The sequence below is a fragment of the Neofelis nebulosa genome, chromosome 17, assembly GCF_028018385.1.
Source record: "Neofelis nebulosa isolate mNeoNeb1 chromosome 17, mNeoNeb1.pri, whole genome shotgun sequence".
In the NCBI taxonomy this organism is placed as follows: Eukaryota; Metazoa; Chordata; class Mammalia; order Carnivora; family Felidae; genus Neofelis; species Neofelis nebulosa.
In genome coordinates this window covers 61,637,529-61,662,489 of record NC_080798.1, presented here as the reverse complement: position 1 = coordinate 61,662,489, position 24,961 = coordinate 61,637,529, and the positions used below count along the sequence as shown (strand labels likewise).

General features: G+C 48.3%; 1 protein-coding gene and 1 long non-coding RNA gene across 17 annotated transcripts in view; one reads left to right on the top strand and one right to left on the bottom strand.

Annotated features, from left to right (window-relative positions):
* The window catches only part of ANKRD11 (ankyrin repeat domain containing 11), a 183,172-nt gene that overhangs the window by 7,260 nt on the left and 150,951 nt on the right, over window positions 1-24,961 (top strand). The gene's annotated exons all lie outside the window — the stretch shown is intronic.
* On the bottom strand, window positions 6,446-6,903 carry LOC131499761 (uncharacterized). The gene is made up of 2 exons (XR_009256048.1): window positions 6,773-6,903; window positions 6,446-6,532 (listed from the first exon to the last, which is right to left on the bottom strand). It is a non-coding gene; the product is annotated as an uncharacterized LOC131499761 (long non-coding RNA).

The window sequence follows — 24,961 nt, the reverse complement described above, 5'->3', positions numbered from 1 at the left end:
TGAGTTACGTTCGATGGTGACACAGGACGTGGGGCGGGGGGGGGGGGGTGGTGGTGAGGGAAACACGTGCACTCCCAGTTGGGAGGAGCGCTTGTGTTTTTGTATTTCAGTCGTGTCACTTACTTTTCTATAGCTGCTGTAACAAATTAGCACAGACTTGGAGGTTTAAAACCACATAGATGTGTTATTGTACAGTCCTGTAGACTAGGAGCCTGACGCGAATCTCAAGGGGGAAAATCCAGGTGTTGGCAGGGCCAGTTCCTGCTGAGGGCTCCGGGGGACACTGTTTCCTTGCCTCTTCATCTCTTACTGGCTCTTCACATTCCAGGGCCTGTGGCTCCTTTCTCTACCTTTTTTCTTTCTTTTTTTTTTAAGGGCTTTTATAAAATTAAAAAAAAAATGTCTTATTTATTTTTGAGAGAGTGCCAGTGGGAAAGGGGCAGAGAGAGGAGGGGGACAGAGGATTCTAACTGTGCACTGCATGGGGAGCAGTGAGCCTGATGCAGGGCTTGAACTTGAGAGCTGTGAGATCATGACCTGAGCCCTAGTCGGACGCTCAACAGCCTGAGCCCCCGGGTGCCCCCCTCTTCTCCATCTTTGAAGCCAGCAGTTTTGCATCTCTCTGACTTTCCAATGTCACATCTCTTTTCTACTCTGTTCTGTCTCACTCTTCCACTTTTGAGGACCCTTGTGATTATATTGGGCCCACCTGGATAATCTAGCCTAGGCACCCTGTTTGCTGATTAGACCTTAATTCCACCTGCAAACATAATTCCCCTTTGCCGTGTGACCTCAAATACCCACAAGTTCCAGGGATTAGAATAGGGACTCTTTGGGAGCAGTGTTTTGCTGGCTATGCTAGGGTTCCATGGATGCGGTCATCATGTGAGGTTGGATCAGGTCATAGAGCTGGCTCTGGTGCTTTGCCTCAGTTCACCAGAACCATCTTGGCTCTGGGAAGACTCAGCCATCAGTCAGCCAGTGTAGTCTGGCATTGATGGGGAGTTAGTGAATGTGGTAGAAATACTTGTCCTGGATGAGGTCTGGCTTTTTTTTGTTTGTTTGTTTTGTTTTTTAAAATAAACTTTTATTTTGGAATAATTTTAGATATACAGAAGTAGAACACACAGTAGTACTAGGCCAGGTTCTTGAATGGTAACATTTCCCATAACACTGCTAAGGTTGTGAAAGCTGTGAGATCAACATTGGTATGTTACTCTCGATTGAACCCCAGACTTCATTCAGACTTCACCCATGTTTCCACTGGGGTCCTTTTAGTGTTTCAGGGTCCCACATGACATTTAGTTACTGTTTCTTTAGTCTCTTCTGTCTGTAGCAGTTTCTCGGCTCTTGTTTTTTATAACCTTGACAGGTTTTAAAGTTTGTTTATTTGAGAGAGACAGAGAGAGGGAGAGAATGAGAATGAGTGGAGGAGGGGCAGAGAGAGAGGGAGAGAGAATCCCAAGCAGGCTGCATGCTGTCAGTGTGGAGTCTGACGTGGGGCTCAATCTCACAAACTGTGAGATCATGACCTGAGCCCCTACCAAGGATGCTCAACCGACTGAGCCACCAAGGTGCCCATGACCTTGGCGATTTTGAAGAGTACAGGGTTTGTTTTTATGTCTTTGTAACCATTCACCCATTTGGCACAGTTACAGAGCTCTGTACCACTGACTTCTGGGTTTCTCTGACTGCTTTTCTAAATGCAGGCTGCCTTATAGTAGGAGAGCAGTCTTAAATTTTTTTTGCAACTGGAATGAATTACTTGTCTTATGCAGGGGACTCGCCAGACTAGACACACTTTGCTTTTCCCACGTTATATTGGTTTAGTCACTCTTACTCACTGCTCCTTGGGCCAGGCTGTGTTGTGGGTGCACAGAGGGACTGAGACACGGCCCCACCCTGAGGTTGGGAAGGAAGAGAGGTTGGAGGGGGGGGTGCTGTGACATGAGATAGGAGTTGAGAGGAGAGAAAGCATTTCTGGCTCTGAAGTCTGGGAGATGTCACGGAGGAAGTGTTATTTAAGAATCCGTGAAAGGGGTACCTGGGGGGGCTCAATCTGTTAAACTTCCAACTTTGGCTCAGGTCATAGTCTCGCTGTGTGTGCGTTGGAGCCCCACGTCGGGCTCTGTGCTGATGGCTTGGAGCCTGGAGCCTGCTTCGGATTCTCTGTCTCCCTGTCTCTCTGCCTCTCCCCTGCTTGCGCTCTGTCTCTCGCAGATAAACATTAAAAAAAACTGAAAAGAATCGGTGAGATATCGGGGTGCAGAACGCAGGGTGAGGCTGTCAAAGACTGTGGGAAGGACTGGGAGATAGGCTGTAATGTGGGACTTGCCAGCTAGACCTGTTTGAACATGCAGCCCTTGGAAACAAACCGCGGCGGATAAAGCTGGGAAAACGGACTGGGCTCAAATTGTGTAAGACCGGGTCTGCCGAGGAGGGTGCGGGGCACTGCCCCTGGTGTGTCCCAGGGTGAAGGTGGTGGACGGCCAGATGGAGGTCAGAGTGGCACCGGGAGGAGGCTTTGCAGCGCTCCTGGGCCTGAACTCGAGGAGGAGCGGAGAAACAGGGAGTTGGCTGCCGCTCTTGGAGGCAGGTGAATGCAGGGTCAGCCTTGTGTCTTCCAGTTCGTACTTTGACCACCGCCCTCCATTTCTGGGCAAATCATCAGGTTTAGGAAAGCTCACACCAGCAACACTGCTGTAGAAAGTAGGTACACCGTTTTCCAGGTAAAAATGTAAAACAGCTAGTTGGAAATGGATGATGGGGGGTGTAAAATTTGTCGTAGGAGCATAACTTGAATTCAAGTGAGTGGCAGCAAGGCCCATCCCAGAAAAGTGAGGAGTGGGGGGCTTGTGACAAAGCCTGGCTGAAGGCCTGGCAGAGCTTGGGGAGCGCCCCAGACGGGGGGCGGGGGGAGGCGGCCCTGTCATTGGAGGAGGGCAGCGTGGGCTAAGACCTTCCTAAAGCATCTAGAGGACCTTGAAATGGGGAGGGGGTTCAGGTGCGCTGCGTGAGAGAGTCGTCCAGGCCAAGTGGTGCTGACTAACACGTATTTATACACAATGCTGGAAAATGGGAGGTGAGTTGACTCAGTGGATGGAATGGGGCAGACAAGTGAGGGGCAGTCTGGCGAGAGGTGGTGGCAGGTGAGGAGGTGTGGCAGAGATGGAGTGTGGGAGGCCATGGAAGAGAGACAGGAGGGGGGCTGGGGCCCAGGGGGTGGAGACGCCCCTGCTGTCATGGTGCAGTCTGACGGGCGGAGGCCAGGCGTCCAGACCTCATGTCCAAGACAGGGGCAGTCTGGTTGAGACCGTGTGAGCTGCAGGCCAAGGATAGTAGTTTTGGGTTCATATGGGAGGGCTGGAGATTTGGGGGGCTGGAGAAATAACCTGCTAGTGCAGGCAATGCAGAAGGATTTGCTGTCTTATTATTTTGCCCAAAGTAATCTCTACACCCAGCATGGGCTTGAACTCCCAACCCTGAGATCAGGGTACACTGATAGAGTACACAGTAGAGTCAGAGGACTCTACTGACAGGGCCAGCCAGACACTCCCGTACTTTGGTAGACTTATGACTTGTGTTTGTTTTACATTTTAAATATGTCAATGCATGTATCAATAGATACCTGATCAGTGTTTGCGTGAAAGATCAATCTTAAAAGTTAATGACTTAGAAAACAGGCTTGTGGCTTGAGAAGAGGAATGATCCCAGTCAGGAAGTGTATTCCATGTAACAAACATGTAACACTTGGAACATGTGCCAAGCATATTAACTAAGTGAGAGTATTTCTGATTTGCTTTAAGTCAGTAGAATGGAGGCTTTTTCCTGCTCCGTCACAGCACTGTTACCATGTGCTGGGGCAGAGGGGCTCTGTCCTTGTGTCTGTCTGTGGTTGGGCAGTAGTGAGACTCTGGGCGTCTGGCGTAGGCAGCTTTCTGTTGTGTGGCTGTCTCTGTTGGCTGGACTCTAAGTTGAATGTAGTTTCATCGCATTGCAGAAATCAGGGTAGAGCGCAAATACGTGTTTCGGACAGCCTGACCTTTGCAGGTGCCCAGGACAGGATGCTCTTAAAGGGAGTTGCCTCGGCCATGGATGGACTACTTGTGTGTGGTGTGCTAACTTCTTTCTGTTTACTTTTTTTTTAATTAAAAAAAATTTTTTTTTTAATGTTTATTTATTTTTGAGAGAGAGAGACAGAGCATGAACGGGGGAGGGTCAGAGAGAGAGGGAGACACAGAATCCAAAGCAGGCTCCGGGCTCTGAGCTGTCAGCACAGAGCCCGATGTGGAGCTCGAGCTCACGGACCGCGAGATGGTGACCTGAGCCGAAGTCGGACGCCCAACCGACTGAGCCACCCAGGCGCCCCCTTTCTGTTTACTTTTACTTACACTCTCCACACTTCGGCTAAATCCCCTTGTTACCAGCCCCTCTATAACATTACACATTTTTCCTTCCACTGGTTGACAGCTGCTGTTTCTTTGAGGGAGAAAAATTTTTATAGCTGTTATACTGTCACAGAGCTAATCCAGCCTCTGGTTCCATGGTTAGTTCTGTAGGTCTCTGCCTTTCTTGCCCCTTCTCCTTTCTTGGTACAAAAATAAATAAATAAATAAAATTGTTTTTTAAGTTTGTTTATTTTGAGAGAGCACGCATGGGAGGGGGGAGAGACAGAGAGAGAGAGAGAGAGAGAGAGAGAGAGAATGAGAATCCCAAGTAGGCTCTGCGCTGTCAGCACAGAGCCCCACGTGGGGCTTGAACTCGCGAACCGAGGCCTCATGATCTGAGCTGAAACCAAGAGGTGGACACTTAACCCGCTGAGCCACCCAGGTGCCCTGCCAGTCATCCTTTCTTGATTTGCAGACTGCATGTAGGAGCTGCAGAACATCGCAGTCTGGATTTTGTAAATTGCGGGGTGCCCCTGACTCCAGTGATGATGGCTGCCAGTCACAGCAGGGAGGGGGGTGGGTTGGAGGACTCCTGCAAAGTCCCTCAGCACTCGTGGCCTTTCCTCACCCTCACTAGGTTGGGTTGTTATTGTTTGTTTGTCCGGGAATACCTTGGAGGGCTGTGATTTCAGGTGGGCAGAGCGGTGTATAACTGAGGCAGTGGTTTTAAGTTTTTATTCCCATATGGGCCTGTTTCTCAAATGTTGCGATTTAATTAAGCAGTAAAAGTTACTCTTTGGATTGTAAAACGTAAAAGTCAAGTTTGTTCCAGATGTTAGTGAGTTTATACTAATGTTCTGTTGTTAACATCATGTTATCACTTGGGTTTTCTCTTCTTGTCTCATGGAGCTTTCCTTAACAAAGAGGTTCATGGTAGCAAAGGGAACAATCAACAAAATGGAACGACTGCTTACGAAAAGGGAGAAGATATTTGTAAACCATATATCTGATACGGGGTTAATATGCAAAATATATAAAAAACTCATATAACTGAATAGCAAAAACCCCCCAAAAAACAAAAACCCGAATAATGCAATTAAGAAATGGGCAAAGAACCTGCGTGGACATTTCTCCAAAGGAGATGTACAAAAGGCCGGCGGATACATGAAAAGATGCCCAGCATCACTCGGCATCAGGCAGATGCAAATCACAACCATAACGAGCTGTCACCTCACACCTGTTGAAACGGCCATGGTAAAAAGCACAAAAGATAACACATACTGGCGTGGCTGTGGGGGAAAGGGAGCCCTTGAGCGCTGCTGGTGGGAATGCAAAGTGGTGCGGCCATTATGGAAAACAGTATGGAGGATCCTCAAAAAGTAAAAATAGAACTACCCTGTGATCCAGCAACCAATTCTAGGAATATATCCACAGGAAATGCAGATACTCACTTGAGAAGGTGTCCGCACCCTACGTTCATTGCAGCATTATTTACGGTAGCTGAGAAAACAACCTAAATGTCCCGCTGACAGGCGATGGATAAAAAAGTTGTGGTCCGATGAAATACTATTCAGTCATTGAAAAAGGAGGCAATCCTCCGTGTGTGGCAACACGATGGACCTTGAAGGCATTGTGCTCAGTGAAATAAGTCAGGCAGAGAAAGATAAATACTCCATGGAATCCAAACAAAACAAAACAAAAGCCGGACTCGGAAAAGGAGATCAGACTTGGTGGGGGGAGGGGGAACTTGGAGGTGGTGGTGAAAAGGTACAAACTTCCAGTTATCAGATGAGTAAGTGCTAGGGGGCTAGGGGCGTGCCGAGCTCCCGGCGCTGTGTGACACACGGGACGTGTGACACACGGGACGGTTGGTCGTTAAGAGTAAGTCCTGAGAGTTCTCAACACAAGGAGAAAACAGTTTTGTTCTCATTTTCCTTTCTGTTGTGTCTGTGTGGGAAGATGATGTTAGCTGAACCTGGTGTGTAAATCATTACACAGGAACGATAGATGAGGCTGGCCTGTTGTTCCCCTTAAACTTACACAGGGATGTGTGTCCATTATTTGCCAGTAAAACTGGAAAAAAACAGAGATCATGGCAAGATCTCGCTGGTGTTCACTTAGTGCTAGGAGTGCCATTTAAAAACCTCTTGGGGGGCGCCTGGGTGGCGCAGTCGGTTGAGCGTCCGACTTCAGCCAGGTCACGATCTCGCGGTCTGTGAGTTCGAGCCCCGCGTCGGGCTCTGGGCTGACGGCTCGGAGCCTGGAGCCTGTTTCCGATTCTGTGTCTCCCTCTCTCTCTGCCCCTCCCCTGTTCATGCTCTGTCTCTCTCTCTGTCCCAAAAATAAATAAATAAATAAATAAATAAAAAAACCAAAAAAAAAACCTCTTGAACAGGGCGAGGCCACGGGATTTTTGTGGCAGCTGGGAGTGCTCTGAAGTCCACATGGCTCACCGGCTCTGACTGCTGCTCCTGTCTGCCCAGTCACTGTTGCTGGAGTGTGCGTCTGTAGGGCGACTTTGCTTGGAAAGATGTGAAAGGTTAGCACTTACACATAGTCTGTAAACTGAATTGATAACAGGAGTGAGTGTCACGTGCTGGTTAGTCTAGGGAAGTAGGTTTTCAGGCTGCTTTAAATAGTCCTCAGTTTTATGAAAAGTCGTTTCTGAGTAATGAGATCTTTTTTGTATCAAGTCACATCTGTTTCATAGAGGAGGCAAACCTGCCTGGTAATTAATGTTCTTCTGGTGACACTACCCTCTCCCAGGTCAGTTTCCTGACACCCAAAACTCATAGGGACTGTGGGAGCAGGGTGGCACATTGTCCGTAGAGTTAGCAGAGGTGGGATGTTTACCTGGCGTGGGTCATTTCATGTGAGGGCCCGTGGGTCGCTGGAGGGTGGCTCAGTTCAGGCACGTTTAGTTTTCCATACCACCTCGTTGTGGAAAACTTGGGAACGATCAAGGTTTCATTTTGTTGAGGTGTGGTTCTTTGATGTGAGAGTTATGGGAATAAGGGTTTTCATTAAGCATGGAGACTTGTTTATGAGAAGTCCTAACGAAAAATTCCTAGGAAGAAGCTGCTGATTGCTGGTGGTCGTGCCAGGAATGCGCCGGAGGACTGCTCTCCACCAGCCATCAGGTCTGAGCACAGGACACAGTCCCAGGAAGGAGCCTCCCGCTGCTGCTGTGTGTTGAGTACAGCAAGGGTGCCAGGCTGTCGTGAGAAGGACCTCCAGGTGGCTTGTGGGGGACGCTGTGAGGCCCGAGCGCTGGCTCTTTGGGACCCTGTGTGTTGACTTGGGGGGGTGAGGGGAGAATGTTCTCTGGAGGGACGGGGGACATCAGGTTGGTTACTGGTGTAGGGTGGGGTCTACATACTGCTGCTGACGTGAGGAATAGGATCTCTTATTTTTGTATAGATTTGAGAGATTTCAAAAGAACGGTAGACCCCAACGATTTGCCTTTACTTATCCTCTGCTTGTCGTCTTTCCTTCTGTCGTTGTTGCAGTCGGACCGTCTGTTAGGGTGATGGTTCCCGCGTGCACTCTGGCAGTCCTAGCACGGCCCTCGAGTCGTGGGGGAGTTTCTGGGCCTGGGCCTGCCAGCCCCGAGGGTGTGCGTGCTGCTCCCCACAGTCCGGGTCCAGGCTGGCGGAGCACTTGTCCTTTGTGTCCTGGTGGAGACTAGTTGGGAACTGTTTCTGAAAAAGTAAGCCTCAGGACCAATTTATTAAGCACTCCGCACGGTAAACCATTAAAAACATTTCTTTTGTTTTTCTTTTGAAGCCGTAATAAGCTGGATATAGAAGAATACCCAGAAACAAATGTGAGGTCGAATGTTTAACATTTAAAAATGTGTCAGTCGTGTTTAATAATTCTGAAAGTATTTTACGGTGAGCCCTTTTTCATGAAGCACAATTAAATCATATCCAAAGGTGTGCAATCAGCAGTGCTCTGAAAACTTGAAGAAAGGAAGAAAACACGCCCCGGCTGTGTTCTGCCTGTAACTTCTCTGCGGCTCTAGCGTCCAGTGAGGTCAGCTTACGTCCAGTGTGTTGAGGAAAAAGGGTAATGGCTTTGACGTAGGGTTCTGGGTCCTCGTTATCAAGATTTTGATAGAGCTTGCTCGTAGCTAAGCACTTTGTATCAGGTGAGTCAGTTTAATGAAGAGGTATCTTCATTAAAGATGTGGTTGAAGTAAGCTGGTTAGGAAGATGGTGTTCGTCAGGGCACCTGGGGGGCCCAGTCTGTTGAGCGTCCGACTTCAGCTCAGGTCACGATCCCACAGTTCGTGAGGGTTCGTGAGTCTGAGCCCCGCATCCTGGCTCGCTGCTGTCAGCGCAGATCCCACTTCGGATCCTCTGTCCCCCTCTCTCTGCCCCTCTCCCGCTCTCTCAAAAATGAGGAAACGTTAAAAAAAAAAAAAAAAAAGAAGAAGAGGAAAGAAAAGAAAAGGGTGATCCTCATTTTAAATACTGCAATACTTAGCCAGGTTTTCAGGGAATAGTTTAGAAAGTTCCTGCATCGCAGGGTTGATCTTTGCCTTTTACAAGTTTCTCCTCCTGTCCGAAAGTAGATCGCTCCTAAGAAGCTTTCTTCTAAGCTGAAATGATGTAAAGCAAGGAAGCAGTTACCACTGATTTGTATGGGAAAAATTTTGAGTGTTCCCAGAGTCAAAAAACGTCTGTTAGGCTTTTCTCCTATCTCAGGACACCTCCTGCTAATGGTTACACAAAATAAATCGAGGTAAAGGACAGAAGCTTAAAGATCCAGTTCGCAGCTCTGGAGGCTTGATGAAGAGATTCTTCTTTTTTTTTTTTTAACAATTTTTTTTTTAACGTTTATTCATTTTTGAGAGACAGAGCATGAGTGGGGGGGAGGGGCAGAGAGCGAGGGAGACGCAGAATCAGAAGCAGGCTCCAGGCTCTGAGCTGTCAGCACAGAGCCTGTAGGGAGGCTTGAACTCTGAAACCACAAGATCGTGACCTGAGGCGAAGTCAGACGCTTAGACGACTGAGCCACCCAAGCGCCACCCCCCCCCCTTTTTTTTAAGCTTTATTTCTGTATTTTGAGAGAGACAGAGACAGCGCAAATGGAGGAGGGGTAGGGAGAATACCAAGCAGGCTCCAGGCTGCCAGTGCAGAGCTGGACGCGGGGCCCAAACTCAGGACCTGTGAGATCATGACCTGAGCTGAAACAAAGAGTTGGATGCTCAACCAGCTGAGCCACCCAGGTGCCCCTTGATGCTAGGATTCTGAGTGTAGTTCCTGGGGAAGGAGCTGGGTGGGGCCCCTGAATTCTGTTTTTGTAAAAACAGTTCTTTTAAGTTGATTTATTTTTGAGGGAGGGGAGGGGCAGAGCAAGAGGGAGAGAGAGAATCCCAAGCAGGCTCAGCACTGTCTGCACAGAGCCCCACTCGGGGCTCAGTCCCGTGAACCGTGAGATCATGACTTGAGCCGAAGCAGAGTCAGACGCTCAGCCAACTGAGCCACCCAGGTGCCCCTGAAATTCTTGTTTTGCAAAAGCAAAAATGCTCTTTGGATTTCTTTCGGTTAGTGAAAGCTGGTACCAGTATAGGTCTTTCATAAAAGTCAAGTGGCCTGACTCAAACTTTCAAAAAACTGAGGTTATCTGTACTTGTTCGTTTTTAGCCAGAGCTCTCTCTGGTGTAGAGTTGGGGGTTGTGACCTTGATCTGTATATTCATAATCTTCCCATCTTTATTTTGTATTTTTTATTGTGATTATCAATAACAAAATTTACCCTTTTATCTTACAAGTGTCTAATTCAGTGGCATTAAGGACATTCACAGTGTTGTGTAATCATAACCACTGTTTCCAGTACGTTTTTATCACTCCAAACGGAAAGTCTGTCCCCATTAAATAGTTCTCCGCATTTATCCCTCCCCCAGTTCCTGTTAACCACCATCTACTTTCTGTCAACTTGATGACTCTAGGTGCTTCCTTTAAGTGGAATCATAAGTATTTGTACATTTGTGTCTGGCTTATTTCACTTAGCATAATGTTTTCAAGATTCATCCTGTTGTGAGCAGAATTTCCTTCCTTTTTAAGGCTGAATAATATTCCATTGTATGTACATACCAGTTTTCTTTTTCTTTGTTTTTTAATGTTTATTTATTTTTGAGAGAGAGAGAGCACAAGCAGGGGAGCAGCAGAGAGAACGAGACACAGAATCTAAAGCAGGTTCCAGGCTTCAAGCTGTCGGCACAGAGCCTGACGCGGGGCTCAAACCCACGAACTGAGAGATCATGACCTGAACCTAAGTCGGCCACTTTAACTGACTGAGCCACTCAGGCGTCCCACCAGTTTTGTTTCTCTGTTGATGAATACTTGGGTTGTTTCCGTGTCTTAGCCATTGTGAATAATGCTGCCGTGGACATTGGTGTGCATATGTCTGTCCGAGTTCCTGCTTTCCGTTCTTTTGGGGATATACCCAGAAGTGGAGCTGCTGGATCATATGGTGATTCTATGTTTAACTTTTTGAGGAACTGCCAACGTGTTTTCCACAGCAGCTGCACCAGTAACACGTTTTTTAAAGGAGCGTTCGTTTTACTTTTTATTATGAAATACAGAAAAGTAGAATGGTAAAACGAACATCCTATGCGTATCACTCAGATTTAACAATTAGCACTTTACCGTACACTTTATTTAAACTTCATTTAGGCCTGTGTCTTACGCAGTCACATTACCTTTGTCACACTTAACATAATAGACAATAATTTTCTGTCGTCTTAATGCTTAGTTTATGGAGTACTCTGTTTTGTTTGTATTTATTCTGAGAGAGAGAGAGAGAGAGAGAGAGAGAAGGTAAGGGGCAGAGAGAGAGGAAGAGAGAATCCCAAGCAGGCTCCGCTCTGTCAGTGCAGAGCCTGACCTGGGGCCCGAACTCATCAACCCATGAGCTGAAAGCAAGAGTCGGATGCTTAACCGACTGAGCCACCCTGGTGCTCCTGGAGTACTTTGATTAATTGATTTTGTAAGCACCTTTTAGTCTACTAAACTTGGGCAACAAGTCAGTGTTTCCCCCCCCACCCCACTCCAACTTTTTAATATGAAACTTTCCAGAAATACGGAGAAGCAGGGAGAGTACAGCGATCACCCGTGTACTGCCATCTGGATTAAACCTTTGTTAACATTTGCCATGTGTCCTGTTGCCTGAAAATTGAAAGTGAGATGTAGACCTCATGACCCTTCTACCTCATGGACGTCTCTGTACGGTGACTGCACCCTGCATTCTGCAGCATCACGTTACGCCTAAGAAACCATTTTAGATAGTACAGCCCGTTAGGTTGATAATGCTAGGTCGAACCTACACGTGTGTTCATCCCATTCATGTGCTTGTCTTTGGTCATTTAATGTCAAATAACCCTCCTTGCTTTGTTTTTTCTTCGTGAGTCCAGACCAGTCATCTGTAGAGGGGAATGCATTCTTGAGTCGTCTGGTTTTCCTGCTTATGTGGTTTAACTTGTTCCTTGTCCTGTGTTTCCTGTAAATTGGAAGTTCGGTTGAAAGGCTTGATTAAAGTTAGATTAAACACTTTTTACCTACATAGGCAAAATTATTGGTTCAAAGTATTCATATAGTGATGAAGGATCACTCCATAGATTACTTCTTGGTTGCAAAGGGTCATGTGTGTGTTTTTCTTTTTAAAGTGGGCTTCATGCCCAACGTGGGACTTGAACTCACAACCCTGAGATCAAGAGTCGTGTGCTCTACCTACTGAGGCAAGAAGGCGCCCCTGATGTGTTTCTTTGTAAGTGGGAAGACCTGGTGGTCCCTACCTTAACCATGTGATGTAACTCCTCGTCACTCCTGATTCACAGTGTCATCTATCCGATGTTCTTACCTTATGTTTCACCTGAGTCTGTATTAATGACCATGTGCAATGAGGAAGCCTTGCTTGGATCCTGGTTTGGAGGGAGGGAACACAGTGGCTTTTAAAAAATGTTTGGAGGGGCCCTGGGTAGCTCAGTTGTTTAAGTGTCCAACTCTTGGCTTCTCGTGGTTCGTGGGTTTGAGCCCCGCATTGGGCTCTGCACTGGCAGTTTGGAGCGTGTTTGGGATTCTCTCTCCCTCTGTCCCCCTCCCCTTTGTGCATGCATTCTCACTCTCTAAAATTTTTTTTTTTTTAATGGGGACATTTGTACATTTACATATGAACTAGATATCAGATGATTAATCTGAATTCTATCCTTCCCTTCCCTTCCCTTCCCTTCCCTTCCCTTCCCTTCCCTTCCCTTCCCTGAGAGAATGCAAGCTGGGGTGGGTGGCAGAGGGAGAGGGAGAGAGAATCTTAGGTTCCATGCTGAGTGCAGAGCCCGATGTGGGGCTTGATCCCCCGACCCTGGGATCGTGACCTGAGCCGAAATCTAGGGTCAGATGCTCAACCAGCTGAGCCACCCAGGTACCCTGATATTTTGCTTCTGCATGGTAATGATTTTGTGGTTTTGTTGGCGTTAACTTTGCTCCAGTGATACGCAGATGGAGAGGAAGCGTGAGCCTTTGAGTCTGTGTGGGGCCGGCACGTGTACATGTGCTAGTTCGTATCTTTTCTCCGTTTCACGTGCTCACGCAAAAGTGGGAGAAGTACTTCCTGCCGCAGCATTTGGTGAGGTAAATTCAGCATGCTTAAACCTTGTCCTTTTAATGATGGACGAGACCAAAGAACCTTGTTCTCATTGTTTCTCAAGCTGCTTGTCTTCATTCATAGATGCTCATGGAGCAGACTTCCGCACATTTTTCCTGTTTTACCCTTGATTAGCTCTGAGCTTGAAGAGCTCCACGCATTACCTAATGATGGCCAGTCGGCTCTTGGGTGCCAGTCTGTGCACATATGTGAGTGTGTGTTGTGTGTCCTCCTGTAGAGGAGGAAGGGTCTGCAGAGAGACTGTGAAGTCAGGGCCGTGTCTGGTCTGCGCCCCGGTTCTTCTGATGCCTCTGGAGAGGGCCAGGTTCCTAGGGAAGTGAGGAGAGGACGAGGTGTGGGGAGGAGGGTGGGGTGTGCTCCAGTGTCGGTTTCCAGTGCGGGTAGTAAACAGGAGTGAAGAATGAAAGACGGGGGCGCCTGGGGAGGCTTGGTCGGTTCAGCGGCTGACTTCGGCTCAGGTAGCGAGATCGCGATCTCGCATTTGTGGGTTCAGGCCCCGCGTCGGGCTCTGTGCTGAGGGCTGGGAGCCTGGAGCCTGCTTGGGAGTCTGTGTCTCCCTCTCTCTCTGCCCCTCCCCTGCTCATGCTCTGTTTCTCAAAATAAAAACATTAAAAGGAAAAAGGAATGAAAGACAGAGATGTTTGTGTGTTAGATGGCTTAGGTCTTGCCCACTTTTATGATAGAGAATATATAAGCAACACGAAGAGTGAAATCTTGACACTTGACAGAGGTTGGCTAGAGTTTTCAGGTGAAATAGGACAAAACGGAAGTCCCTGTACTTAGGGTTGTTAAGACCGCATGGTGATGCAGGTTGATTCTATCGTGAGAGCTACAATTTTATATTTTCTTATATTCACGCAACTTGGTCTTATTCTGCTTTTGTCTTTATGCTCACTTTTCGCGTTGCAGATTGTGATTCTCTTTGTGTCGGCCGGCACGGGAAGTCTGGCCCCTGGTCCTCGACCTTCCAGTGCTTCACGCCTCGGGTGTCCCCGCGGGGTGGTCCTTGCGTGTGCACGCTGCTGAGCGTGTGCAGTGCTTGGTGCAGGTGCTGGAGGCAGAGGCTCGCTCTTGTGCACTTCCTCTGGGTGTCGACTCCGTACTCACACGTATGGAGCTGCTTGGTTGTCCCTCATCGTCATGATGCAGATGTGCCACAGCTTCTTTAACCTGCCTGCTACTGGCAGCGTGTCCTTGTTCCCCGCGTCTTACTGTGACAGAGGAACATCTTTGTATGTGTGTGTAAGTCATATCTAGTGGCTGCGTTCCTAGAATTGCTAGGTCACGGGTTATGGGTATTTAAAATTTCGATGTTAGGGGCGCCTCGGTGAACCAGTCGGGTGGGCATCCACCTGTGGATTTTGGCTCAGGTCACGATCTCGTGGTTCGAGAGTTCGAGCCCCATGTCCGGCTCCATGCTGAGCCTGAGGAGCCTGCTTGGGAGCCCCTCTTGGGGCTCTCTCTGCCTCTCCTCCGCTGGCGCAAGCCATGTAGGCACATGCGCTCTCTCCAGATAAATAAGTAAACTTAAAAAATTCTGTTTTGGTTTTCTAGATTGCTTTCAGGTGAGATGGTGCTGGCTCATGTTCACCAATGATGTATGAATGCTTCCAATTTATTTTTAAAGACCATTTAACTGCTTCGTGTTCTACATGTTTCCAGTGACCTTGGGTCAAAATTCTGACTCTTGAGAGAACGTCAAACCAGTCATCCTTTCTGAATGGATGGAAAGGTTTCATACCTTGAGGGACCGGTGTTTGGTGGGTATATTTTACAGAGATTTCTCTATTTCTGTCTAGGAAAAGCTGAAAAAATTAATGGTTAAACAGTTAATGTTATTCATATTTGCCATGATTGTAGTGCGTTTGCGTGTCTGTATGATGGTGAAAGCCCTTGTGGACCGCAAGGATCATGTAACCATGTCAGCTTGGGAGGTTCAAGTCACCTGCAAAGCCAGGGGATGGTTCTCGGCTGAAGGTTGTATCTGGTTCTGGAAGAAGGGGAAAGTCTCTCTTGGACTGTCTTCCCCGAAGGCAGAGATTGGTCTCCAGAAGCACAAATGGATTTGGGGAAGGAATACCAAGTCAAGGAAGAAGGTGGTGGGTGGTGACTCCTTTGTCGTCTTCTGTTTGTGCATGGAGTGGCAGCGGTCACAGTGGCATTGGGGGGAACAAGGACCCACCCCGCCCCGTGTGCGAACAGGGAGAAGAGTCTTCCTGGGCTGCCCAGTCCCTGCAGCTGGAGGGCTCCCCATCCACAGCTGCTGCTGGGAGAGCCCCGCCCCGCCGAGTCCGGATCTGCCTGCTTGCCTGGTCCGTCCGAGGCAGGTGTGGGCCCTCACGGTCCAGACGCCTCTCCCGGTTTGGCCAGCTTTGTTTGTATTTCTTCCTCATGTTGACATGTAAATAATAATTATATCATTACAAAGCAAGTCGCTTTACTGTCCTTTAAACAAGCTCAGAACAGAGAGTAACACGAAATGCTAACGTTAACTGTCCTGCAATTCAGAGTTCCGATTCTACCTCCTGGGTGTGGCTGGGCTGTTAAGAATTGCGACAAGCAAGAGTTAGCTCTCCAGCTGTTGGAGAAAAGGTCTTTTGAATTTTTTTGTTAAGATTTTATTTATTTATTTTTAAGGTTTACTTATTTTTGACCGAGAGGGAGGCAGAGCATGAGCAGGGGAGGGTCAGAGAGAGAGGGAGACACAGAATCCGAAGCAGGCTCCAGGCTCCGAGCCGTCAGCACAGAGCCCGACGCGGGGCTCGAACTCACGGACCGTGAGATCGTGACCTGAGCCGAAGTCGGACGCTCAACCGACTGAGCCACCCAGGCGCCCCAAGATTTTCTTTAAGTCATCTCTACACACCCCACGTAGGACTTGAACTCAAGGCCCCGGGGTCAAGAGTTGCATGCTCCACTGACTGAGCTGGCCCTGGGGCCTCAAGGTCTTGTGAATTTGATTCCATTTTTTGACAGCAGGTTGACAGGACCTGAGTTGGCTTTGTGATTTTGTGTCTTGCTGTGAGAGAGTATTGGCTAGAATTGTTTTCTTCTCAGAATCTGTGTTTCTATCTTTCCATCATTGTTTTGCTCAGCAGTCTTTGTGTCCCTTATATCTTTTCAGGCTTTGGAGGGCATTTCTTGCTTGATGTAGATGTTAGAACAAAGGTGAGAACTTTGATTTGGTTGTACTTTTGATTTTGATTGTAATTGCTTTTGTGGTAGCTTTTGACCCTGCTCCCGGATGCAAAAGTGGAGGACCTGGTGTACTTCATTGAGAGCAGTTTTAGTACTCATAAAATAGCTTTGAGACTTCTGGTGCGGACAGTATAAAATGATTTTAGAATAATTGGTTGGTTGTGTGGATGGTGCCTAGTTAGCATTATTGTCAGTGTTTATCTGGTTCTTTATCAAAATGCTTCTCCTGACTGTAGCATTTCATTGTAATGGAGAATGATTTTCACGTAAAGCTGGTTGCTGTACAGTGTCTTTCTGGTTGCTATGGAAACAGTAAGGTGTGGTAGTGAGTGCTAATCAAGTGCTGGGTTACCCTTCCTGTTCACCCGCTGCAGCTCTCTGCAGCGGGAATCGGGAATCGGGAGGGAGGGCCCCGAATTGTCCTCTTCTCTCACCCTGTTTGGTCACAGAGGTTTCGGGATCTGGATGGTTAGAACAGTGTGATTTTCTTTCCCTCCAGCTTAAGTGCTGGGGGCTTTTGTTTTTTGGCTGAGTGGTCCTGGGTTTCCTTCCTGTGTGTGCGTCTGTCTCCCAGCCTCTCCGCCTGTGCTGTAAGATCCTCTCTCAGGACACAGGCAGGAGGGTTTGTTGAGAATCGCTGTTAACTAAGACATGCCAAAATTTGGCCTGAGCTGTGCAAGTCCCCACAGCCACCCCCCAATTGAGACCCTCATGTCTCTGCAGCCGAGGGCAGGAAGAGAGGCCAGGGAGGGCCCTGCACCCTGCCGAGCAGGGAGGAAGGCGATCAGTGCCTTCGATTTGAAGATTTAAGTTCGATTTTAAATGAGATTTTTTGTGTGTGAACTGTGGATTTTCATCTGTTGTGCGTCGTCCTTAGGACTGTCCTTAGGTGGCAGATTCCACCTCAGAGAGCAGCGTTCTGTTAACTTACTAAGAAAACCTTGCAGTACAGTGGCTGTTGGAAGCTACAAGGTCTGTGAGGAAGAACTTGGTCTCAGCACGGTTGGCATACTTTGTTTGAATCGTATGTTGTAACGGAGACTTAAAGTTCTGAAGACGTTCTCCTGAAATTCACGGCTGAGAGGCCTGTATCCAGCTGTCATTTGTGTAGGTAAGGAGGCCGTGTGGAGTAGTGCGGGTGGGTTCTGTGCCTACTGCCGCGGGACAGGTGACCACAGGGGGTTGTGGCTTAAAGCAATACACAGGTATTACCTGGCGGTTTCTGTAGCTCAGGAGTCTAGGCATGCCTTAGCAGGGTCCTCCGTTCATGGTCCCACTTGGTCACAGTCCAGATGTCGGGTGGAATTGTGGCCTCCGTGGAAGCTGGAGGCGGGGGCGGGGAGCGGTCTGAGGTCGTCAGAAGAATTTATTTCCTTGCAGTTGTAAAGTCCCTGTTTTGTGCCGCCACCTGGAGGTCCCCACTCTTGGTCCCGGGAGGTCCCCGCAGTTACTTGCCCTGACAGGTAGCCTCTCACAGGTAGCGAGTCTTGGGCTCCAGCCTAAGATGGGGTCTCGCGTAACAGGAGCTATTATGGAGGTGCCGACACGCTTGGCTCTGCCACACTGCCCCCCTGACCAAGGAAGAGACATCCTCTACCCTTTGCCATATTCCATTGGGTAGAAGCAAGTCACGGGTCCCACCCACTCTCCACTCCGGTGAAGTGACTCCCCTCAGAGGCGGGGTCTTCTTAGGGTCTGTGGGCCATCTGGGGTGCCTTTGGGACAGGGTGCTTTTTAGAGCTCTCAGTCCCTAGATTCTGGCGTGCCGGTCTTGGGTGGCATCTGTTTTGGCACGCTCTCCCCCGATTGCTTGTTCTGTTCTCTGTGCTGTCGGGCCCACTTGCACTGGTGAGAGTAGGACCGAGACTGATGGCCACAGGTTGGGTGAAAAGAGAGTTTGGATTGAACTGGATGCTTGCTCTGCTACCTGCTGACATTTCCCCTGTGTCTCCTGTCGGGCAGGTTTGTGGTAAAGAGCAGATGATGGGTGTGGTCAGTGAGCCAGCTGGGCAGGGCCCGTGGAATGCCAGGCTCCGAGCCAAGTGAACCAAAGTGCCCCTTGTCTTTCTCCAGGCAGTGGGGTGACAGTGGGTTAGGGTTAGGAGTAAGTCCAGGCTGTCAGTTTGCTCTAGCCACGCTGATGTCCTGCTGCTCCAGCCTGGGCTCTGTGGAGTGTGTGGGACCCTTGGTGGGGAGCATGCTCAGAGGCCTTTTGTTTTTTTTTTTTTTTTTTTTTAATTTTTTTTTTTCAACATTTTTAAAATTTATTTTGGGACAGAGAGAGACAGAGCATGAACGGGGGAGGGGCAGAGAGAGAGGGAGCCACAGAATCGGAAACAGGCTCCAGGCTCCGAGCCATCAGCCCAGAGCCTGACGCGGGGCTCGAACTCACGGACCGTGAGATCGTGACCTGGCTGAAGTCGGACGCTTAACCGACTGCGCCACCCAGGCGCCCCTCAGAGGCCTTTTGGACAGCATTGGCCACTTGTCTGTCTCTGTCTCTCTTTTTCCTTTTAAGTTTATATATAGAGAGAGAGGGCGACCCAACAGGGGAGGAGGGAGAGAGAGAATCCCAAGCAGGCTGTGCACTGTCAGCCCAGAGCTGGCACAGGGCTCGGTCTCATGAACTGTGATATCATGACCTGAATTGAAATCCAGAGTTGGACATTCAACCAGCAGAGCCACCCAGGCGCCCCTAAATGGTGTGGCTTCTGCCTGGAATTCTCTGCTCCCCACTTTTCCCGGCAGTGCACACTCACCCTTCCGGCCTCAGCTTCCAAGGCAGCCTTCTTGGTCTCCTGGCTTAGCTTCCTCCTCGTGTGTGACTTCTGCCCCCACTTGGCAAGACTGGTGCCCTCTGCCCCACTCTCTGGTAATAACTTAGGGTTTTGTGTTACAGTCTTCCTTAGGTGTCTTCCCTGCCTGCAGACACCAGGCACGGGCCTTGGCACACTCCTGGTGGGCAGGCCCCTCGCGAAACAGCATCACCGCACAGCAAGCCTTCAAGAGAGAACTGAGAGGGAAGCGGTGTGTTTGTGAGTCCTGGGCTCTGGCAGCCTTGACCCTCTTGCTTTTCATTTGCTTTGAGTGTCAGTAAATCTACTTATTTTCACAGCTGGGTTTGTTGTGTGAGTCTGAAGTTCGTTCTCATAGTCATTGCCTGGCTCTCCCCAACACTGCACCTAACTTAGAGAGGTGGGTTCCCTCTCCTTTTTTGTGCAGAAATAAAAGCATAGGTGGTGTCCGTATTTGGAACTTGGAGAATCAAGGCCACGTCCTTGCTTGTCTCCCGTTCTTGCTTCCTTTTAGCTGTTGCTCTGTGCCCTGGGAGTGCTTGTCTGCAATTTCAGCCTCAGAATATGGATGGCCAATGTCCTCTTGGACTTAGAACCCTGAAACATGGTGCCATTTGATGTTTCTGTCCGTGATCCTGAGGGGCTCCTTCTCCGTTGGGAGCGCCTTTACAAGAAGTCACCTGGATGTCAGACTGGAGGAGGCCTCGCATGGGGGCAGGTGGGCCTCTGCTCTCACAGAGGCTTGTGTGTTGACTTGTGATGCCTTATGCCTGCTAAGTGGGAAGCGGTGCTAATCACGTTTGGTTTACTGCTCACGTACCCTTTGGCAGAGAGTAAATACAGTTTTTAAAAAATCAGGATAAAACGTGCATTGTTGCGCTGGGTGAAGCTACGTTGCCCGGTGCTGGTGGCCAGCTGCCCTGTGCTCGGGGACAGGGCCCGATGGTTAGGGTGTATAAGTGCTTACGGTACACTGCCGACGGTTGTCCTTGTCCTTCTGTTCTGTGTGGCGCTGCGTGTGAACTGGGGCCCGGGTTGGGCAGTTGCTTGTACCTTAAACATCTCCACGGCGGCCTGAACCTTTCTCACAGGCCAGCCTCTGGTAGAGCGCGCTCTTCCTGTTGGGCTCCTCAGGGCTGTCGGGCAGTGTGTTTGCTCTTGTGGTCCTTGTGGAGCTGAGCCCAGGGTTTTCCTTGGCCTGCTGTAATCCCATGCTCAGAGGGGCACCTGGGTGGCTCAGTCAGTGGAGCGTCCGACTTTGGCTCAGGTCATGGTCTTGGGGTTCGTGGGTTCGAGCCCTGCGTCGGGCTCTGTGCTGACGGCTCGGAGCCTGGAGCCAGCTTCGGATTCTGTGTCTCCCTCTCTCTCTGCCCCTCCCCTGCTCACACACTGTCTGTCTCTCTCTCTTTCTCTCAAAAATAAACAAACACTAAAAAAAAAAAAAAAAAATGTCTCCTGCTCCACCAACTGAGCCAGCCAAATGCCCCTCTTGCTTTTCTTGTAAGAAGTGGAATTATATCTGCCTCTTTGGGCTTCTTTTTTTTTTTTTTTTCCTGATTAAATGCGCTAATGACCAGGTGCCTGGGGGGCTCAGTCAGTTAAGCCTCTGACTCTTGATTTTGGCTCAGGTCATGATTTCACGGTTTGGTGAGTTTGAGCCCCGAGTCCGGAGCCTGCTTGGGATTCCCTCCCTCTCCCTCTCTCTCCCCCCACCCCTTGTCTATGCCCCTGCTCTATGCGTGTGTGCCATCCCCCCCCCCCAAACAAATAAAAAAACAATAAATGTGCTAATGACTGTTAAAGCAGCTAGCACAGTGACTGCATATAGCCCTAAATAATAATTTTATTTTTTTCCTCCTGGTTTGCTTTGCCAAGGGTGACATTTGATGCTTGGTAACTACTGTTTGTTTGTTTTTGTTTTTTTACTAGCTTTATTCAGGTACAGTCATACAATAAACTACTTAAAGTATACAATTTGGCAAATTTTGGCATATTTATGTACCACAGTGGAGATAATAATATATTTATCATCCTAGAAAGTTTCTTGGGAACCCTTCATAATCCCTCCCTCCCACCCTGCCTTATCTTGCCCCCAATCTACTTTCTGTAGCTGTAGAATACTTTGTGTTTTCTATAATTTATTTATAAAATTTCCAGAAGTTTTTAGCATTTATATAAATGGAATCATTTCTTTCTCCGTTGCCTTTTGTGTCTTTGTCAAAAATCAGCTGTCCGTATGCAGGTGGATCTGTTTGTGGACGCTCTCTTCTGTCCCATCGATTTCGGTCCTTGTCATGGCATGGTGTCACCATGTTGGTAGCTTTATAATAAGCCTTGAAGTCTGGGAATATCAGTCCTCAAGCTTGTGTTTTCTTTTTTTTCAAAGTTGTTTGGTTATTTTAGGTCTTTCACGTTTCCGTACGAATATTACAATCAATATGTCAAAATACACAAAAAAGCCTGCTGGGAGTTTTCTTTTTTTAATTGAAGTGTAGCTGACACAGAGGGTTAATTAGTTCCAGGTTACAGCTTAGTGGCTGGGCGGCTGTAGAGGTGAGCCTGCCGGGACCTGGAGGGGGATGGCCTTGCCTGGCTGAGTTGTACAGAGCTGGTCTGGTGCGGTTGAGACTTTGCCCTGTGAACACAACACATCTTCCCGTTGAAGTCAGTGGGCTGCAGTCCCCGAACAGTGCTTCCGTCTGTGTTTAGTGTTGGAATCGTGCACGTCTTTTGTTAACATTTATCCGTAAGGTATTTCACACTGTGACATTGTTGTAAACCGCATTTAAACTTTTTTTCTGATTATTTTGGCACTAGTACAGGTGTCAATTTAAGAAAAATGATTTTGTATCCTACAACCACACTAAACTCACTAGTTCCAGTGGCTTTTTTTTGGTTTTGTTTTGATCTTTATTTTTAAGAGAGAGAGAGGATCTGAAGCGGGCTCTGTGCTGACAGCAGAGAGCCCAACGTAGGGCTCAGACTCACGAACCGTGAGATCATGACCTGAGCCGAAATCAAGAGTCACATGCTGAACTGCCTGAGCCACCCAGGCGTGCCACTTCTAGTGGCTTTCTCGTAGACCCCGTTGGTTTTTTCTATATAGATGATGTTGTGGTTCACAAATGAAGTCTGTCTTTCTTCTTCTTTCTAATCTGGATACCTTTCATTTTTATTTTAAGTAGGCTCCACGCCCGCCATGGGGCTTGAACTCACGACCCTGAGATTAAAAGTCACGTGCTCCACCGACCCAGCCAGCCATGCGCCCCTTCTTTTCTTTTGATCTGACTGCCCTGACTGGAATTTCCAGCACAGTGTTGGACAGATGTGGGGAGACTAGACCTGCGTCTGAGGCTCAGTCTGAGGCTCACTTGTTACTGTGGGAGGGGAGTGCTAGCTTCTCACCATTACCTGTAATGGCAGGGTAGGGTTTTCAGAGATGCACTTCATCCGGTGGAGAAGTTCCCTTTTATTCCACGTTTGCAGAGTTTTTCTCAGGAATGGATGTTGGATTATATCCAAAGCTTTTTGCATATACTTAGTTGATTGTATGGTTTTGCTTTTTTGGTTTGTAAATATGTGAAGAGCGTTGGTTCTTTCTCAGATGTTAAGCCGGTCTTGTCTTCCAGGGTTCAAAGCCACTTAGCTGTCTAGACGGCTGGCTGGTGGGTGGGTGATCAGCCGTGTGCCTGCCATCGTCCAGCGGCGAGGCTTGGGTTCCCCATGCAGTCGAAGCTGCTGTGTTCCTAAGAACCGTGGAAGGACGAGAGTAGGGGCCGTAAGACCTGCAGAGCGTCACTTCTGCCTGATGCCTGACTCCCACGAGTCCCGAGGCCAGCCTGGACGGAAGGGGAGTGAGCTGGATCCCACCACGCACCCGTTGGCAGGTTGGTGCTTCAGGGTCCCAGTGCGGCCAGTGGGCCAGTGCGGGTGTGGACGTTCTGTCTCTGGTGGTGCACAGCCGCCTCAGGAGCAGACACCCAGATCCTCTTAGTTTTGCTCTAATTATCCTAACAAATGTGCATTTCTCCGCTTTGGTTTTCCTTTTCAGGTGAACAGGACCGAATTAGCAGATCTTTGCCAGGTTTCCTGGTAACAGTGTTGTGAAGTGTTAAAGACCATGGTAGCAGGGAACACAGGTCTGCCTGATGTGTATAAACACGCACTGTTTTCCCGTGATGCTGTGCTCGATTATGTATCTGTGTGTGCACAGTGGATGTGAGCACGCACTGCTTATGGCTTTGTGTAAGTGTGGGCGCTGGTGTCTCCAATCTGGTCCCTGCCTTTTGATGCTGAATTTATCAGTATCAAGATGTTAACTGAGGACTTGTTGTGGCCCCTAAGCTTGGAGAGCAGGTAACTTCCCCCCCCCCCCCCCCATGTCGGTGTGATTTTCTTCCAAAATTTGTTTAGTTTTTAATCAACAGTAATGTTAATGTTTACCGGGTACTTAATTGTATGCATTCCCCCCCCCCCCCCCATGGTTTTGTGTGGTCAGCAGGATGATTTCTATTTTACTGATGACCAGAGTGAAGCTTAGCGAGGAGGTTAAGAAGTAAGGCTTTCAGATTTTAAGATAAATGGGAGAATAATTTCTTCTTCGGAGAACTGAACTGTCAGCAGACTTGGGCTAGTTACAGAAAGGGGCATTTACGTGTTCTTCATACATTAGCATGAGGTATCTGCCTTACGGCTAGAGGTGCATGTCTTGCCAGCATCTTTTTCTGGACACGGTGTTGAGTTTATGCTGATATAACCTCATTCTTGTCCCTGTTGTCAGCATGCTGACATTTTTGAAAGTGTCACTGGTGACTGTGCAGCTGAGTAGGCTTCTTTCTGGAGATGGGGAATCTTGGGAGTAAACAAGAAACATGTGCTTGTTGCCAGATGCTCTGTAGAGGGTTTTCCTTTGTCTTGCTGTGGACTCGTGGGGGAGGGGCGATGGTCAGCCACCTGCTGGCCCAGCTGTTCTGGGCTCGAGCTTTCCGCTGAGGTGTATGGGCAGGAACTAGGGCTCTGCAGAGGGACACAGTCGCTGTCTTGTTCTTGATATTAAAACTTCGCTGATCTTTGTTCTCTGACACAGAGCATCTGCTGTTGAGAGAAGTCTGTCGCCAATCTGATTCATAAACCTTTGTAGGTAATCTTTTAGGATTTTATGGGAAATTTACAGGAGTGGTTTTTTTCCCCTTAAAGTTTATTTATTTATTTTGAGAGAGAGAGGGAGGGGCAGAGGGGGAGGGACAGAGAGAATCCCAAGCAGACTCCTTGCTGTCAGTGCGGAGCCCATGTGGGGCTCCAACTCACGAAACTGTGAGATCATGAGCTGAGCTGAAATCAAGAGTCGGACGCTTAACTGGCTGAGCCCCCCCAGACGACCTGATTTTCTGTGTATCTGAGGGAGTCTGAAATTTCATGACTATTAGGGTTTGGATTTGACATTTTCATACTGCTCATTATTCAGTAGCTCTTTCAATATGCAGACTTGTCTTTTTATTTTTATTATTTTTAAAATTTTTATTTATTTATTTTCAGAGAGAGAGAGAGCACTAGCATGGGAGGGGGTGGAGAGACAGGGAGACAGAGAATCCCAAGCAGGTTCCATGCTGTGAGCACGGAGCCTGATAAAGGGCTCAAACCCACAAACTGTGAGATGGTGACCTGAATTGAAATCAGGAGTCAGGTGCTTAACCCACTGAGCCACCCAGGTGCCCTTAGACTTGTCTTTTTAAATTTGTGTTTAAAGGTTTTCAGTCAGGGGTCAGATAGTAAATATTTTACATTTGTGGACCACCTTCTCAATTCATGAAAGGACCACAGACCACATATAAACAAATACGCCTGCTGTGTTCAAATAAAACTTTATTTACTGACACTGAAATTTGAATCTCATGTAATTTTTGTGGTCACAAAA